The sequence below is a fragment of the Monodelphis domestica genome, chromosome 8 (genome assembly GCF_027887165.1).
Source record: "Monodelphis domestica isolate mMonDom1 chromosome 8, mMonDom1.pri, whole genome shotgun sequence".
NCBI lineage: Eukaryota > Metazoa > Chordata > Mammalia > Didelphimorphia > Didelphidae > Monodelphis > Monodelphis domestica.
Genome location: NC_077234.1, coordinates 11,669,193 through 11,687,467, shown reverse-complemented (window position 1 = coordinate 11,687,467; position 18,275 = coordinate 11,669,193). Strand labels below are relative to the sequence as shown.

The 18,275-nt window shown below is 47.6% G+C and overlaps 1 protein-coding gene across 18 annotated transcripts in view; it reads right to left on the bottom strand.

The window, feature by feature from the left end:
- The window catches only part of KIF1A (kinesin family member 1A), a 185,458-nt gene extending 167,903 nt beyond the window's left edge, over nucleotides 1-17,555 (bottom strand). For all 18 annotated transcript variants that reach the window (XM_016425327.2, XM_056807410.1, XM_056807411.1 and 15 more), the window contains exon 1: nucleotides 17,335-17,555. The gene's annotated coding sequence lies outside the window, so the exon portion shown is untranslated. The remainder of the gene's footprint in view (nucleotides 1-17,334) is intronic.
- Nucleotides 17,556-18,275: the final 720 nt, after the last annotated feature.

Genomic DNA, 18,275 nt, shown 5'->3' with positions numbered 1-18,275 from the left:
TCCCTCTACTAATGCAGGCTGGCATCTTCTCTGCAGCTGAGAGTCATAGAAAGTTCCCCGCAAGGCTCAGAGGAGATTAAACCCCTTGCCCAAGGCCACAAGATGTGTTGGAGGTGGGACTTGAAGCCAGGAGCTCCTAACCCTAAGGGCTACCCACCATACCATGCAGCCTCCCATTCAAGAGTGGAGTAAATCCAAGCTGCTGTAGCACACCTGGAAACCCAGCTATCTACGTCAGCCCCCAGGTGTGATCTTCACCTTTAGAAAGCCTCAAGGAATTTCATAGTTATCTCTTTTCCACATATCCAGGCACATGTCTGTTCTCCAAGTGCTTAACAAGGTCCTCTGATATACAAAGCGTGGTAAGATCCATTTAGGCCAGCCATGTAAACGCCAATGTCACAGCCATGGCCCACAGGCACTAGACCATTGAGCTAGGCATGTGCCATCTTGATTTTTAAAAATTCTCCAAGGAAGCCCCACCAAATGAATGACCAACGATAATTCTTCAGGCTTCTGGCCCCCAATACATGGGCTCCAACATAATAAGATATGAGAAGAGCCAGTGAAAATTCTGCCTGGAGACAATATTCATAAGCAGATAGTCAAGGCATGGCATGCTTGGCACATCTACAGACTCTTCCTATCATCCCAGGATTCTTGGTCTCTCTAACATAATTGACTCAACCAGAACCAATCATTGCTTGTTACTCCTGCTGCCAGATGAAGATAGGGCCTTTGGAAGAGAAAGGAGACCTGGGGATGCGAATAGCTAGTCACTGAGATGCCATCTGGGGAAAGAAACTGGATTTCTGAGCCACAGATCAAAATCGAAGAATGGTAGATGTCCAAATGGGACGGCCGTGTACAGGAAGGGTTAGCCTTCATGTGGATGGGAGATAGCAATAAAGGACAGGGAGAAGATAGACGGACTCCAGTCTCATTGGGCTTTCCCTAACGCAGGATTGTCTTCAGGAAGGGAAGACTAGAACAAAAGGGAGTTGAAATCCCAGATAAGTAAGAACATGGTAAGAGAGTCTGGCTGCCCTCGAGGGTCCAGATGAAAAGACTGGTGGATAGGATTACCAATCAGTGAAAAATCATGGAGAATGAGACACATGGTACACCCATGGAAATGCCCTAGTTAAAAAAAAAAACAACAACAGGAAGAGGGTGGAGTCTGCTTAAACCCAAGAGCTTGACTCTTTAGCACCTGCCAAAATACGAGGTGACCTATGAGCATTGAGATAGAGAAGGAGGGATTGCAAAGAGCCAGAATGGGTTCCAGACTCACCTCATTACCACTTTCCTGGATCAATCAGACAGATAGATCAAGAGAATACTATGGGTATGACTTGCCTAGATTTTATTTTGTTACATAATTTTTTTTTATTTAAACATTATTTTATTTGGTCGTTTTCATACATTATTCACTGGAAACAAAGATCGTTTTCTTTTCCTCCCCTCCCCCCCCCCCCCCCGCCTTTCCCTCTCCCATAGCCGACGCATGATTCCACTGGTTATCACATGTGTTCTTGACTCGAACCCATTTCCCTTGTTACATAATTTAAAGACCATTTTTTAACCCAATCATTACTTGCCGGGGAAACAAATTCCCTCCAAAAAAGAGGATTGGCCGGTCCCTGCCTTGCTGTCCTCCTGCTGCTGCTGCTACTGTTCTGTTATTTCCACTAGGACTCTTGATCTTCCAAACACCATATCCCTGATCTCAGGAGAAGTTAATCCATTCCCTTTTGGAGCTACCACTTTGGGAACAAACAAACGGTCCTGATTGGAGAACAAGAGTGTGTGAACTCAACTCATCCACTGGACCAGAACATCTAGCAGCTCCTCAGACCAGCTTTTGATGGGCTCTGCTGTTGGCTGGGTGTAACCCTTCCTCCATGTCCCATCTCTTGCTCTGTACACAATAATCAAATCAGAAGGGGTGTGTCCATCAATTTTCTTGTGGGTCTATTTACCATCAGATCCAAACTCCCTTCCAGGGCTACCAAGGCTCTCCAAAGACCGTTATTATCTCTGTTCATGAAATCCGGTTTGCACAAGTCAAGACATCACCCATGATGTCATCAGTCCTCTTTGAAATGCAAGGATGCACAATCTCTGCGCATTAGAGTATGAGTTCCCAAGGGGGGAACTATCTCATGCTTTTGTATTTTTCCTCTTCAATATCTATTGCAGTTCTTCATGCATGGTAAGCATATAATTAAAGCCTTCAGATAAATTAATTAATTAGTTTAATTTACAGAGCATTTCATCCAAAATAGTTTATTCTTGGGGGACCTGTCCTTAAAATGTGACAGGCGCATTCTCCTTCTTCCCTCTCTTGGGGCCTCAGTTTCCTCATTTGAAAAATGAGAATGATTCCTGAATTCCTTCTCGTCCTGCTATTTTGTGCTTTATGGCCAATGATTAAAATGAAAAGTCACAAAACTGGTGGTTTTAAAGTGAGGAGGTAAGTTGGTAGGAATATATTTGATCAGGAGTCTGGTGGGAAATATGTCAGAACTACTGTGATCGGAGAGGGGAGATATAGTGGGCGAATCCCAGGTCCCAGAGGAAGTCATGGGATTTGATTTACCATACTGTCTACCAATAAATAAAGTGAGAACACAGATGTGAAGGCAAGGAAGTCTGGTGGAATTTAAAGCAATGGCTCCTCACCCGTGGACCGTGGAGTCCTCAGGGACAGAGGAGTTATTGCAAGGGGCCTATAAATCCAGATAGGAATCAATAATTCGGTTTCTAGACGATAAATATCCCGTATACCTAGGCAACTCGTGGTTCAGGCTCCCGGCTCTGGATTTACGTGGATGGGTTCAATCCTGATGGCAAGCCCACAAATACATCCTTGACTTGTGTCTTCACTTGGGGTTATAACTTGGGAACATCGGAATGCTGTTTAGGTCTCCACAGATATGGTTAAAGGTGCTATTATTGTTCCCATTTTATCATGAAGAGAACTGAGGCAGATGGAGGTTGTGATTTACCCAGGGCCACACAGCTAGGAAATGTGAGAAGAAAGACTCATGTTCTTATTCCAGGTCCTATAGTGGGCTGCTTCTGTTGGCTACACCATGACCTAATGAGGTTAAAAATCACTATTGCTACCTCTTTGAGATCTAGTTAGCTTGGTTCTGTTTTATAGCCATGGGCTGTACCTCTGACCCCAGGCAGACATCCTACCAGCTAACAGATGCTAGCTAAGGAGACCAGAGAGGTAATTTAGCTCAACCTCCTCATTTTTCTGATGAAGATGCTAAAACCCAAGGAAAGAAAATGACTTCCCCAAGGTCACCCAGCTCCTCAGGGGTGCCTCCATTTCCAAAATGGAATTAGTTCTGAGGGTGTGGATGGCTCAGGGCAGACTTTTCACCATGCCTGGGAAATCTCCCTGTCGATTAAGTCACTGCTATTGCACGTATCAACTCAAAGAGAGAGAGAGAGAGAGAGAGAGAGAGAGAGAGAGAGAGAGAGAGAGAGAGAGAGAGAGAGTGTGTGTGTGTGTGTGTGTGAATTCCCAGTTTCCTCAGGCTTCCTTCAGTGCCAACAGGTATAAATATAGTCCGAGCCCCGCTTCTGCTGTGCTTTCCTCCTTTCACATCCTTCCCACCTCCTGGGCTCCCCCTGGAATGTGAGGACTTGCTCTCCCAGCCTGAATTCCCAGGTCTGTCCCTTTCAAAGACAAAGGAGATCTCTCTTTCGGGAAGCTTTCAGAATGTCCCTGGCTGTGACATGGCATCGTTATTCTTAATAGGAAAGGATTCTGGACGAATCAGCAATAGCCATTGTTAGCAAAAGCCTGTCTGATAAGAAAAAATTGGCTGAGAGCAGTTAATGAGCTGTAATGGCTCTGGCGCTCTCCAGAGACTTCTTTCTCTCACCTGGCAGGGGAGGCAGGCTTAAAATCGAAGACAAGCGAGCACCGACAAAGGGCCAGAGCTAAGGAAGAATGCAGGGTTTCCAGCAACAGCCAGATGGGAGAAAATGGCAGCGAGAAGGAAGCTGGCTCACCCAAGGGAGGGGAGGTAAGATAGCTAGCCCTCCTGTGAGAGACAGACAGACAACAGAGACACAGAGACAGAGAGACATGGAGTAACAGAAAAAGCAGATTTAAAAAAGGGGGAAATGGAGAGAGGAAGGGAGAGATGGAAGGATAGAGAGAAAAAGGGAGGAGAGGACACCGAGGTAGAGAAAAATAGAATCAGAAAGACAGAGAGATGGAAGGATAGAGAGAGACAGAGAGACATTGAGTAACAGAAAAGGCAGACAAAAAAGGGAAATAGAGAGAGGAAGGGAGAGATGGAAGGATAGAGAGAAAAAGGGAGGAGAGGACACCGAGGTAGAGAAAAATAGAATCAGAAAGACAGAGAGATGGAAGGATAGAGAGAGACAGAGAGACATTGAGTAACAGAAAAGGCAGACAAAAAAGGGAAATAGAGAGAGGAAGGGAGAGATGGAAGGATAGAGAGAAAAAGGGAGGAGAGGACACTGAGGTAGAGAAAAATAGAAACAGAAAGACAGAGATGGAGGGATGGAGAGAGAAGAGAGAATGAGAAACAGAGGCCAAGACAGAGACAGAGAGAGAGGCAGAGATGGGTAGAGATATAGAGACAGTCAAAGCAATAGATACACAGAGATAGAACCACAGCACACAGAGACAAAGTCAAAGGCAGAAAGAGTAACAAGGGCCAAAGAGCCAAAATAAGGGGGAGGGGGAGCTAGGCTTGAGAGCCACGCCCAGAGATGGAAGGTCTCGGGTTCAAATGTGACCTCAGATGTTTTCTAGCTATGTGATCCTGCACAAATCACTTAACCCCTAGCCCTAGCCCCATTGCCTAGCCCTTAACAGTATTGATTCTCAGATGGAAGGAAAGGGTTTAAAAAAAAACAGGGAGAAGGAATAGAAAGAGAAAGAAGAGGAAAAGACTAGGGAATATTGAGGACAAAGAGAGAGGAGATAGGCAGGAGAGAATGAAGGAATGCAAGCAAAAGAGAGAAGAAAGGAAGGGAATGAATGGAGAGAGGAGAGCTAGAGACAGCAAAGGAAAAGGGAGGGAGAGAGTTTGGAGCTATTTGCGGATGCCCCATTGGGTGCCCAGCACTGACCATGGAGTCACAGGGGGTGTTTGAGTTCCTCCCACCCCCACTGTCGCCTGCTTGGTGCCCTCAGACTAGGGCTTAACCCTGGTGAGCCCCCCATTCCTTGGGTGTAAAACGGGTGGATAAGGACCAAATGAGACAACGCACATGTAGGAAGGTGCTTGGTAAAGCTAATAGACATCCAGCCTCTCTACAGATGGCATCTCGGGCTCTCTGGGAGTTGCTGTGACCAAAGACGTGCCCCTTGTGGGCCACCCAGTGATGAGGTTCTGAGCTTTGCTGGGCTGGTCCTCAGAGGGCACACAATGCACTCTGGGGTCTGTGCTCCAAGTCTGTCCTGCTTGGTAGGACTCGCGAAGCCCCTTCAGACCCCGAAGAGGACTTGGGGTCCTAGAGGTGAGGTCTTGGGGGGCAGGGAGTCCTCCTCCTTTCAGTATTAGAGCCCTCTGCTTCCAGATCAACATCCCCTAAGCAGATCCCTGCAGGGTTAGAGGGTGTGAAGCTATCAGCGCCTCATCAACCTTATAGACAAGCCTGGGGGAAACCTCAGGACCCACAAAGAACCTCTCCTCGGACTACACACTGCATCCCCTCCATGATGGTGAAGAACATCGCTGGGGAGCATCATCTCCTCGTTTTGTCTTTTGCCTTACAACCGTGATGAGACTATGATTGGACAAGGTCACCATTGTCATGCCGAGAGCACTCCGTAAGAGTCCTGAACATGGCTGCAAAAGATCTGAGTTTGAATCTCACAAAAGATCCTTGTGACCCTGGGTAAGTCATTTACTTTCACACAGCCTTAGTTTCTTTATCTGAAAAATGGGAGTCATAACTTCTCCCTTCCAGGGCTGTTGTGAGCATCAAAGGAGAGGACCCACCTAAAAGGATGGACAGACCTTAAAGCACCACAAAGACGCAAGTGATTGTTACTATCTACCTTTCTAGGAATCTTGGGGTGGTAGAACATGCCTTGCTGGAGCAGAGCCCTGGAGGTATCATGTTGCTCTACCCAAATGAATGCTTTTTAAAAAACAAGTCAGATCATAAACACAGCCGGTTCTTGCACTCTGCACATTTCTGAACAGATCGTAGGCTTGTAATGATGTGTTTCTTGATGGACTATCGTTTACAAAAGTCTCTCTCTGTCGGTGGGGAGATAGTTGTCGACTTCGTCCTCTGGTAGATTTTCTTTGGTATGAATAAAGTCTGAGATTTGTCCCCCAAGACTCTGACTTCCTCCTCTTTTCTGACATCTTGAGAATTAATCCCTCATCAACTTCCCAAACACCACAGACCTTCCTGGGTAAGGGACATAATTATACAACAATTTGGTCTAACCATCTACACAGAAAAAATCAAGTGGATGAAACATCCTGATTGTCCAGACTACGTTAAACAGTTAGACAGCCTTAAGCTTGTGATTTTAAGTCATATTTTATAGTATATTAAGGCTTGCAAAGTATTTTCTCTATGTGTTCTCCTTCCCAACAGCTCTTGATGGTGGGAAGGGTGGATGATAGTATTATTTCCATTTTGTAGAAAATGAACCTGACTTTGATCGAAGTTCAGTGACTTGCCCTGGGTCATGCACCTTGTGTTTCTGAGGTAGAATTTGAACTCAGATCTTCCTAACTACCTCCAGAATTCTATCCAGTGAGCCACCTAGCTTATACTTCAGAATTGAGTGCTTGGACCTATGCAGCTACTGGACAATAAATTGACTCAATTGAAACATACAGTAGGAGTTTGATAAGCAAGCCAGGCAATCAGGAGTCCTTGTATTTCTGAGCTACCCATTTGCTCACTCATTTTAGAAATATTCACCCCTGTGCATGGTGGACAGCCTGGATCCTGGGGAAGGGCTGCCCCAAAAGCGAGCATGTAGCTGCGGGAAAATAGCCCAGAGAGTGACTTCTCCAAGGTCATACAATGTCTTGGGGCAAACCTGGGGCAAGTCTCCTGTCTCTAAGCCCAGGGAGCTTCTCACTGCCCCACACTGCCTTCTCGGGGGGATTATTTCCTCCATCTGGGGAGCGCAGTAGGGACCAAAGGCAGGGAGAGTCTAGTCAGATGGTTACAAGCTGTGTGACCCTGAGGAAAACCTTCAGCAACATTAGCCTCAGTTTCTCCATCTTTAAGATGGGAATAATAAACATACCTGTCTCAGTGCTATAAAGATCAAACGAGATCGCATAAGTGTTACACTGTGTAGACATCAAGGGCTGTAGAGAGGCTTCATCCCCATCTCCCGGGGCCAAAAGAGGATGCTTAGCAGGGCCACCTTTTCCACTGGACTGAAGACTGTGACACTGACGGGAAGGAGCCAGTAGCATTTCTCTGCCCTGACCCCATCGGGCTGCTGAGCCCTCCAAGGAGCCGATGGCAGCCAGACAAAAAGCACTCCCTCTGGCCAGTCCCTCAGGGAGGCTTCAGACAGGGCACAAGCAGAGAAGAAGCCGAGGGTCCCAGGGAGCACCCAGCCCTCACCATGCGCTGGGAAATCCACCTGCAAGCTGTACAGTCCAAATCCTCCCCCTTGCCTTCTTTGGTCTGGGCTTGGTGGATCTGAGTTCCAGACCTACCACTCCTATTTCCAACTGCATGACCAGGACAAGTCACTACATCTCACTGGGTCTCAGTTTTCTGAATTCTAAAAGGAGGGATAGTGTGGGCAGGATGGGCGCTGGATCCCTTCTGGTTCTAAACCACAAGCCTGAGGCTTCTTCTTTTTCCTTCTCCCTACCCAGTACATCCTGAGGAAGAGGATCACCACAGAGCCACAGCATTTCAGAGCTAGACAAGACCTCAACAGGCTGGACAGAGTATAACCTTCGTTTTGTTGTTGTTAAACTCTTATCTTCTATATTAGAATCAATACTATGTATTAGTTCCAAGACAGAAGGGCAAAGACTAGGCAGTAGGAATTAAGTGACTTGCCCAAGGTCACACAGCTGGGAAGTGTCTGAGGTCAGATTTGAACCCAGGACCTCCCATCTCTGGGCCTGGCTCTCCATCCACTGAGCCACCCAGCTGCCCACCAATAACCTAGTTCAACCAAGCAGAATAGGTCTCCTCTCTTTTAGCACAGTGCGGCCAGCTTGGAAACCCCTCTCATGCTTCCCCAGAACCTTCTCTTCCCCAGGACGAAGCATCCAGAGTCCCTCCAAGGGATCTTTGTCTGAAAGGTTTGTTCTCGCCCCCCAAGAAAGGGGCCACCCCTGGGGACTGGTGTGCCTCTAAGACAGCACAGCGTCTACACTCGGCGGCTTATTGTGCACACACGCTCTAGAAGGACAGCAGCCTCAATTCCCAGGGAGCATGATGCAACGATTTCTTGTTTGGCAACACCCAAGTCAGCCAGCGTCCAACCTTGACTTCCAGCCATTCCTTTCAGGAGTCGGACCTTAGCCGGTGGTCATCCTGCTTTGTTAAAGCAGGGACACACACACACCCCAGAAGCATTCAAGGACCAGGAACGAGAGCCAGGCTGCCTCCTCCTGAAGAGGCTCTGAGCCAGGCTGCCTCTCGGCCAGGCGACCCGGGCAGCCCTGCAGGGAGGGACACCCGCATCCTTTTGGATTTTTGCCTTCCAGATCAATCCCTGGCTCCATTCAGTGGGATGCATGCAGCAAAGAGGTCCCCCACTCTGGCAGGAGGTCCCCGAGGGGAAGCAAAGAGTCTAAGGAGAAGGAAGGAGGGTGCTGAGCTGGGCAGAAAAGAAGCTGGGGTCAGCACATCCAGGCAAGTGACCCAGCTAGCCATGCCTCAGTTTCCTTGGGTGCCATCTTGACTCTAAAGTTCTGGAGCAGTCCCAAAGCCTTTCCCCTGAACCCAGTGACCGTATGCCCAAGCCAGTCTCTGCACTCAACCCAGCGCCTGTACACCAGCTCCATGCAGTATTATCGGGCGTCTGGTCATCTTCTCCTTGAGAACAGCCCTGCATCCCCGAATGGGACTTAGAACTGGGAGATAGGGCAGACGACCTCCAGCCTGATACCCTCACTTGCAGATGAGGAAAGTGAAGCCCACAGAGGGAAAGGGACTTGCTCAGGCTCACACAGAGAGGAGGTCGCTGAGCTAGGATTGGAACCCAAGTTTTCTGCCTCCACATCCAGGGCTGTTGTATGCTGCGGGGTGATGCTGCCTCCCAGCAGAGAAAAGCTGCTCTGGGGACTAGAAAAGAGCAGAAAGAACGCTCCCTGCCTGCCCTCCAGTCTGGCACTCAATGCCTACTTAGCCATCTCCTGTACCATTGGTCTCCATCATGGAGCGCCCCCTCTGACCAGCTGACACCAATTTCCATTCCCCAAGCCCATCCTGGGCTTCCTAGTCTTCATGTCCTTGTCAGGAAGCTCCTTCTTCCTCCTGTCTGCAGGGAGAAACTGCCCAACCTTCAAAGTCAGCTTAAACAGACCCCTCCAAATGGAAATACCCTTAGCTCCCCGCGAACCCCATCAACGCCTTCTTTTAGTATGCATCTGGATCAACAAATCACTCCATCTTTGTCAGTCCAACTACTAGCACCTAATTCTCAGGGCTATTAAATGTACCTCGGTCTCCTCATCTGAAAAATGGGGATAATCAGAGCACCTAACTTTCAGGCTATGGTGTCTGCCTCAGTCTCCTCATCTCTAAAATGGGACTAAAATAGCACCTAACTTTCAGGCTATTGTGTCTGCCTCAGTCTCCTCATCTCTAAAATGGGACTAAAATAGCACCTAACTTTCAGGCTATTGTGTCTGCCTCAGTCTCCTCATCTCTAAAATGGGACTAAAATAGCACCTAACTTTCAGGCTATTGTGTCTGCCTCAGTCTCCTCATCTCTAAAATGGGACTAAAATAGCACCTAAATTTCAGGCTATTGTGTCTGCCTCAGTCTCCTCATCTCTAAAATGGGACTAAAATAGCACCTAACTTTCAGGCTATTGTGTCTGCCTCAGTCTCCTCATCTCTAAAATGGGACTAAAATAGCACCTAAATTTCAGGCTATTGTGTCTGCCTCAGTCTCCTCATCTCTAAAATGAGACTAAAATAGCACCTAACTCCCAGAGCTGTTGGGATAATATTAATACATGATGATGATGATGACAGCTAGCGTTATAGACTGTGTATAATGTGCTCAATACCCTACAAGTATTATCTCATTTGATCCTCACAACCAAGGGAAGTTGTGAGGAGCTATTATTATTCCTATTTTATAGATGAGGAAACTGAGGCTGAGAAAAGTTGGGTTATTTAACCAGTCATACAGCTAGAAAGTGCCTGAGATCACATTTGAGCCTAGGTCTTCCTGACTCCAGGGCTAGTGCTCTAACCAATGAACCACCTACACATCTTTGAGGATAAAGATGGTGGGGATTTGTCTCCACTGAAAGCTTCTTGAAGAAAGGAGATAGATCTCATTCATGTTCTCATCCTTTAGGGTCTTGATTAGAGTATTTAGTGAATTCATTCAATTCAGTTCATTAATTCTCTAAAATTCACAGTTTCAGGCACTGAGCTACAGATATAAAGATTAGCTCTTACCTTCAAGGAGTTCATACAGAGAAGTTAAAACATAGTTAAACTAAGCCATTGCCCAGCATACATACATGTTCATTGATTGATTATAGACTTGAGTTCAAATCCTACCTCAACCACTAGCTGTGTGACCCTGGTTAAGTCACTTAACTCTCTTCTACCTAAGTTTCCTCATCTATAAAATGGGGATAACAGGAGTGCCCATTTCTCCTGATTATTGTGGGAGTCCGATAAGTTAACCTGTGTTGAACTGATAACCTGCAATAGTCATGACTTAATTGACAGAGAGTTTTCCCAAGCATAGTGGTAAGTCTACACTGAGCCATCCCCATCCTGAGAAGTGATTTCATTTTGAACCTGATGGCACCTGGTGCAGTTCTGCCCCCCAGGAACTGGGTGACCTTGAGCAAGTCATTTTCTTTCCCTGGGCTTCAGCCTCTTCATTTGTAAAATAAAGAGGCTGGACTTAATGATCTCTCTGGTCTCTTCCAGCCTTGACATTCTGTGTGTCTGTTGCCAGATGGGATGTCTGCCTGGGTTCAGGACTACAGCCCTACATACATGTTAGCAATCATCATTACTGTTGTTGAGCTGGCTAGATTGTAGACTGTATAAAGGGGTTAGTAAGGAAGATTGCCATCCGATTTTGAAGGGTTAAAGCCTAACGAGGAGCTTGAATCTGACTTTAGAAATAATAGGGCTTCTGGAGCTTGAATGAACCGATGAACAAACAAACAAATGAACAAATGAACGAATGAATGAATGAATGAATGAATGAATGAATGAAATACTTAGAGAATAAAAGCAAGACAGTGAACAGAATACAAACTACTGAGAGGATGCAGAATAGTGGGCAATAGGATGAGTCAGGGACGATTTTTGGAAAAAGGTGAATCTTAAGACTTATTTGTTCATTCTTTTGAACAATATCTAGGTTGTGTGGGCTTAGAGAACTACATCACTAAGGGGAAAGCTGGTCTTGCCTTCCATGCTGAATTTCTAGTGGCTAATTGGGGGTTTGTGTCATTCTTCCTGTTCTGAGCCTGGTACGGCCAGCAGAGAGAACCAATGGATGAATGCTCTTTCATTGGGATATTTCCTGCAAAGACAAGCCTTGAAGGAAGGGGTTGACCTCTTGCTCTGGGAGGGACTTAGCTCTACTGACCACCCCCCAAGACATTGCATAGAGGTGCTACTGGAACTGAAGTGACTTCATGTGCTCCTCTGATGACTAAGGCAGTGTTCTCAAACACCCAGAATGAAAGAGAGTCAGTGCTAGGAGACCCAGGAAGTCTCAGCCTCATTCCTTCATCAATAAGTCCTTAAAGGTCAGAGGACTTTCTCAAATGCTACTCCACATGTCAGACTTTGAGTGCTGCCTAGTTATTTATTCATTCATTTGTTTGTTTATTTGAGGGGGGTCAGTGCTGTCTATTTATTTACTCATTCATTCATTTGTTTATTTGAGGGGGGTCAGTGCTGTCTATTTATTTACTCATTCATTCATTTGTTTATTTGAGGGGGGTCAGTGCTGTCTATTTATTTACTCATTCATTCATTTGTTTATTTGAGGGGGGTCAGTGCTGTCTATTTATTTATTCACTCATTCATTTGTTTATTTGAGGGGGGTCAGTGCTGTCTATTTATTTATTCATTCATTCATTTGTTTATTTGAGGGGGGTCAATACTGTCTATTCATTCATTCATTCATTTGTTTATTTGAGGGGGGTCAGTGCTGTCTATTTATTTATTCATTCATTCATTTGTTTATTTGAGGGGGGTCAGTACTGTCTATTTATTTATTCATTCATTCGTTTGTTTATTTGAGGGGGGTCAGTGCTGTCTATTTATTTATTCACTCATTCATTTGTTTATTTGAGGGGGGTCAGTGCTGTCTATTTATTTATTCATTCATTCATTTGTTTATTTGAGGGGGGTCAGTGCTGTCTATTTATTTATTCACTCATTCATTTGTTTATTTGAGGGGGGGTCAGTGCTGTCTATTTATTTATTCATTCATTTGTTTATTTGAGGGGGGTCAGTGCTGTCTATTTATTTACTCATTCATTCATTTGTTTATTTGAGGGGGGTCAGTGCTGTCTATTTATTTATTCATTCATTTATTTAATCAAGGAGGGGAGAACAGTGCTTCTTATAGCATTGGGCCCTGAGCCCTCAGCCTCGTTATTCATAGTATTATTCTCTGGTTTGGCCTGTCTATATGACCAGGATTTCCCTAAACAGAGCCTGTTGCTCCCAAAGCTGACCCAGGTTAGTTGGGTGGGGCTGGGGGCAGAAATTAGAGAAGGGCTCCCTTTTCTTGCTTAATGTTTTCCTCATAGCGTCTGCTGACATCCCAAAGCCTCTGGAAGCATCTCTATGGGCCTCAGTTTACTTATTTATAAATGAGTTTTCTTCCTGTTTGAAATCTGCTGCTCATGAAGCTTTTCTAATCTCCGCAGCTGCTAATGTTCTTCCCTCCCCAGTTTGCTTTATACTTAATTATACATACATGTATCTGCACATATTGTTTTCCTAGAAAGAATATAAGCTTTCTGAGGCAGGAACTGCATCATTTTTTTCTGATATCACCAATGCCTTCAGATAGCAGGGGCATAATCAATGTTTGCTGACTGATTGAGCTAATGCTTGCCACTGGTGCCTGACTTGTCTCTTCTGCCTTGGAAAACCAGAGCAAGAAGATGTCACTGTGGGTGCTCAAGCAAAGGTGATAGAAAACTGGCCTTGGGACATGGGAGAGGATGAGAGAAAGTCACGCATGACTGGCCACCTTTAGGAGAATTTGTGTTGTCTGAGTGAGTGATAAGCTTCAGAGGTAGACAAATCTCGAGTCAGGAGGAAACTTAGATATCTTTTTCTCCATCTTTCATTTGATAGAGGAGGAGATCAGGGCCCAGGGCCGCACAGTGAATGGCAGAACTGGGAATTGCTCCCAGGTCTTTTGTCTTTAGATCCAGTGCATTTTTTCCACACTTCACCTTCCCTGGGTTTAACAACAAGGACTGAGAGAATAAAAATAGCTGCTATTTCAATAGACCTGAAAGGGGTTTTGTACCTTTCTCTCATTTGATCGCTACAAGAATCTCATAAGGTAGAGTCTACAGTTTCCATTTTGCCCATTTTATAGATGAATAAAATAAGACTCAGAGAAGTTAAGGGATTTACTAAGTCTTCCCTCTTTTTTAAGAGAAGAGGGAAGGATGGTGAGTCTTTTGGTTGAGTTCAGCATCACTGTGGATACTAGGATGTCCCATGTATTCTCACTTAGAGTCTTAAATGCTTAGAGGATTATAGATCTAGAGCTAGAAGGCACCTCAAAGGACAGCTCATCTACCTCCTCTCCCCCATCATACTTAAGGGTAACAGGTTTCAAGATCTGAGGTCCAATAGGTAAACCCTGTCACAAGTGGGATTTGAACCCACACCCTTGGATTAGAGATCCAGCACAATAGGTTTCTCTTACTCTTCTCTTTTTATCTATTCACTTGTGAAACCAATGGCCTGATGAGGGGAAGGGAAGGAAGGGCTTTGATGAGGTGGGGGGGCGGCAATCAGTAGGTCCATGGACATGTGGGCTAGATCTTTTCCTGGTTAGTCACAGCCTTGTATTTAGAGTTATTTCTCTGCTGCGAGTCTCTCTCTTCACACACCGCTCCCCCCCCCCCCCCGCCCCTCTAAATAGGCTGGTTCTGCAGTCCACTTGTACACAGTCAGCTGACTGAAGGGAGGAAGAGCTCAAGGAAGGATGTCAGCTTTTCTCTCCCCCCAAAGCCAGCCATGGTAAGGAGTGCCCTGTTTTAGCCCCTGGTTATGCTTGTGGATTCTCATCTCTCTGGTGAGGCTCAGATAGAGAGATGGACCCAGATAACTTCTCAAGGTCCTTTCCAATGTCTAAGAGCCTATGAGTCAAAGCGCTGGGGCTTTGTCGCCATGTGTCAGGAATTAGCATTGGCCAATTTGTCACATCGGCCAGCTACCCTGGCACTCTCCCTCCAGGCCTCCAGGTTCCTCAGAACAGGGGGCAAATCCAGTCATTCTGGGATGTTTTCATTTGTCTGGAAGGTCACAGGAGACATCCTGGTCTGGGACACCAGGAATGCCAATGGGCTTCATCCATGACATTCCTCACTCAGTTCAAACACCCAAGAGGATTAGAGCCGATTGTAAAGCTGCCAAATGGCATCATTCTGTCCTGGTCCCACAGAAACACATAAGCAAACACTCTCACAGAGAGACCGTCAGATGTACAGGGAAGAAGAGAGACAGAAAGAAAGACAGAGACAGAGACAGAGAGAGAGAGAGACAGAGAGAGACAGAAAGAGGCAGAGAGAGAGACAGAGACAGAGAGACAGAGAGAGAGACAGAGAGACAGAGAGGCAGAGAGACAGAGACAGAGAGAGAGAGTCAGAGACAGAGAGAGAGACAGAGACAGACAGAGACAGAGACACAGAGACACAGAGAGAGACAGAAAGAGAAAGAGATAGAGAGGAGAGAGAGAGAGAGAGAGAAAGAGAGAGAGAGAGAGAGAGAGAGAGAGAGAGAGAGAGAGAGAGAGAGAGAGAGAGAGAGGAGAGACAGAGAGACAGAGACAGACAGAGACAGAGAGAGAGGTAGAGAGAGAGAGAATCACCAAATTCAATAACATGTCCTTTAATTCAAGAAATGACAGTGCAGCCTCCAGCAAAATGGCCGACCCTCCAGCACAGTTTTAAGACCCAAACCAAGAATTTCCCTTTTTCTATTCCAAGCCCTCGTTTCTATTTTCCAAGCAAGCTGCTCCCTTTAAATTGTTTAAAGAATCTGCCATTCTGCCATCACCACCCTCAACCTTGGCTTCTTTGCAGGCACTAGCCCCCTGGGTGCCCTAGAATGGATTGGAGATCTTCCCCTAGAAGGAATCTGAATCTCTCCCCGATCCCCCCCCACCCCACCCTATCAAGGTGCTCCTTTAATATGTTTGTTAAATCCTCTCATTAAATCTTGTCCAGCAAAATCCTTTATCATGCCTGCCCTCTCCGGCTGTAATCCTAGGCAAACACCTGGAGAATACAGGGTGGAAACAGCCATCTCTGAGCAGCTGGATGCTCTGAATGGATTTCCTGTTTCCTATTACATTATCTTTATTATCGAAAATGTCATTTTCAGAAAGAATTCACTGTGAGGGTCCAGTCAGGGCTGGGATTGGGATGGGGGGCGGGTTAGGCTAACAGTGAGCGTTTTATCCCTGAGCCCTTAAGCCCCTCTCTAGGCCCTATGACTCGGCATTCTCATCCACCTCCCTCTTGCACACACAGAGGGTGGGGTAGTCCCTAGTCCAAGGGCTGCCTTTCTGTTTTCCCTGAGTAGGTTTCCTAGCCCAGCCTCTCCCACTATCTGCAAAGTGGTCCTATCTCTGGCTGCAAAAGAAGCCCAGCTCCTCTTACTCACTGGGGATGTCTGCCAGGAGCTAAACCTCTTGGGGATGGAGTGGGGGGTGGGGAGGGTGGGGAGGGAAAAAGAAAGGGTGATTCTTGTGCTGAGCAAGCAAGGAAAGGGATGAAGGGAAATGGGGGCGAGCTGAGGGGGGCAGAGAAGGCAGCATTTAGGGTCACTTAGAGATAAACCCAAACCTCACTCCATTGCTGGAGTGCCTTAAAGACTGAGGCCAGGATGTAAAGCTCACCTAGCCCAGAGTGGTGGGGTAGAGCCAGGAAGGCCAATCGATTCATCTTGGGTAATGAGCAAGGAGCAATATCCATTATTTACCAGGGCAGCAATTTCTCCTTCCCTCCTGCCCCCCTCCAAGGCTCACTCCATGGGCAGACTTCCCCCAACTCCAGCTTCTCCCTGGCTGGGTTTTTTTTTTTTCCCGTTTCAGCTCCTGTATCTTCATCCCCAGAGAGTTCTCTCCTCATCCTTCCTCCTCCCTCCCTGATCTCCATCACTACCAACACCACCTGCATCTCCATCCCCATCGCTCTCTCCCCATTTCCCAGACCCCTCCTGCCTGCTGCAAAGGTGAACCAGAGACCTGTCAGACTAGGCGTGGTGACGCAAATCGCCAGCCACCCCAGACCCATCTGCCCCCTCCCCCATCACCACTCCCAGCCACAGCCCTACATCCTCAGAGATGTTTTCCTGCTGGCTGGCGGGTATATTTGGGTCGTCTTTTGCCTCTCCCTCTTTCCCACATGCTGCGGGTCTGGCGGTGGTCCTGGGGATGGGCAGGCGGGCAGAGATGTTAATAAAAAATCGCTTGTTTTTCCCATCCCCCTCCGCCCTCATTCAGGACGGGCACAAAGGCCCCGATCCCCGTGAATCTGCCTCATTGTTCTGCCCTGAAACCGAGCCAAGTGCAGGCTGGGGGCGGGGAGAGAGGCGCAGAGGGCCCGAGGGATGGGGAGGCAAACGCATCGTGCCGGCTGGGCGAGCTTCTCTCCAAGGGATGCTCGGGGGATGAGCGCTCAGCTCTCTTCAGGAGCCCTGCTGCCTTGACGTGTCAAAGGGCGAATGGGGAGGGGGGCCCCCAAGGGTGCCCCTGGCCGCTCCCCAAAGCTAGAGGGGTCTTGTAGAAGGGTAAAGAGACAGGGAGGGAGTCCCCGCCCCGGACCCCTCAGAGATGCTGGGGGTGGGGGTGCCGGGTGACAAACACACATCCATCGCAATCCATCAAGGTTGCCTGCTTACCGCCCGCTGCGGGTCACTGGGTCCTGGCGCTCACGCCTGGGTCCTCGGCGGCTGGCATCGGGGACAGCTCCCGACGATGGCGCTAGGGCCGGGCTGCGTTTTCTTCTGCTCTTCGCAGACGCCTGCCTCCTTCTCGTGACTGTCTCTCTGCAGGTTCACTGCTCACCGCTCCCCCTCCCGCCCTGCCTGCCAGCCAGCCCCCCTCCCTGGCTGCCCGCCGGCCCCCCTGCCTGCCTGCCTGCCTGCTGGTTGGCTGCTCGGAGCAGACGAGTCCGGCCGTCGTCAGCTTGCAGGGATGGATGGGAGGAGGCTTTCCGAGGCTCAGGCTCACAGCTGCCCTTGCTGGAGCTGATGATGGAGCTGTGACATCATCGGTCCCAGGAGCTGGTCCACCACTGCGGAATTGCCTCAGCCAGCCGGGAGAGCGAGAAAGAGCAAGAGAGAGCGAAGAGAGAAGCAGGAGATGAGAAGAAACAAGGCCCTCGCCGGCCCTGGCCATTCCCCCATGAAGTTAGCCCCTGGCTCCTCTCACCCAAAACAGAGCATCTCCATCCTGCCAACCTCCCAGGTCTGCGACAATAACGAAGCCTCCCCTAAGTTGGGACTCCCGAATACATCCAACATGCAAATGCTCCCTGAGGGAGTTTAGGGGGGGAGAGAGAGGACCTCTTCTTGTTCATCTAGGTGCCCCACCCACACTGTCAAACCTAGCCTTGACTATAGGCAGCTGCTTCTTCCGGGTTTGAAGGAAGGCATAAATTATACCTCACACATATGTACATGCACAATACATACGCACATGCATATGACTAGTTGGTTTCTGAGCTCCCTATCATCTCAAAATTTACAATCATATTTTAATTCCTTAATTAGCTCAGATTATTCTCTCTCCCCCCTCTTCCTCTCTCTCTCTCTCCCTCCCTCTCTCTTCCCCCCTGTCT